Raw genomic sequence first — 744 nt, 5'->3', positions numbered from 1 at the left:
GATCCCCACCCCACCGCCCAATGAACGCCCCCAACCACCGGTGACTGCCAACGAGAGGTCTCACGACTTCGAATACCCACCGACCACTAGTTTATTACCATATTTGTCCTTCATATACGCGCTGACGGGTGGGCCCTATGGTAATGTGCGCTGCTGAATGTGGGCCGTTTGACTGGTCAATTGATCGTGTTATCAACAAATTACGGAGCTGTATGGTGAGCCAGTGACCGTATGATCACCCTAAAATGTACTCCTATTTTATTAACGCAGTACAGACTCAAACTACCATTTCTTTCTTTCATATATGGTCTGACAGGTGGGCCCCACGGTTATGCGCCCCGGTGGTGCAACACTAGTTGTGCCGTTTGACTGGTCAATTGATTGTGTCATCAACAAAATACGGAGTTGTACGGGTGAGCCAGTGACAGTATAATCATGACATGTATTTGTTTAACACGATACAGACGCAAGGGCTCATATATACGCGCAAGCACTCACTGCTATAAGCGCACACACGCGAACCCTACCCCTATGAGCACCTTCGAGAGAGTGGGCCAGCATATATGATCTTGAGATTTTACGAAGTCACCCTAGGGGCCTCGTAGTCGAGTGGAACGTCTCCTCCCACTGAACGTACATCACCGGAAAATACTGAAATTAACACAAGATAAATGCGAGCACCGGGACTTTAACCTTGGTGGGCTCGAGAAACCACTGTCCTCTAACCATCCAACCACATGTTGG

Source organism: Triticum dicoccoides, chromosome 4B (genome assembly GCF_002162155.2).
Source record: "Triticum dicoccoides isolate Atlit2015 ecotype Zavitan chromosome 4B, WEW_v2.0, whole genome shotgun sequence".
In the NCBI taxonomy this organism is placed as follows: Eukaryota; Viridiplantae; Streptophyta; class Magnoliopsida; order Poales; family Poaceae; genus Triticum; species Triticum dicoccoides.
Note: the sequence above shows the minus strand (reverse complement) of the source record.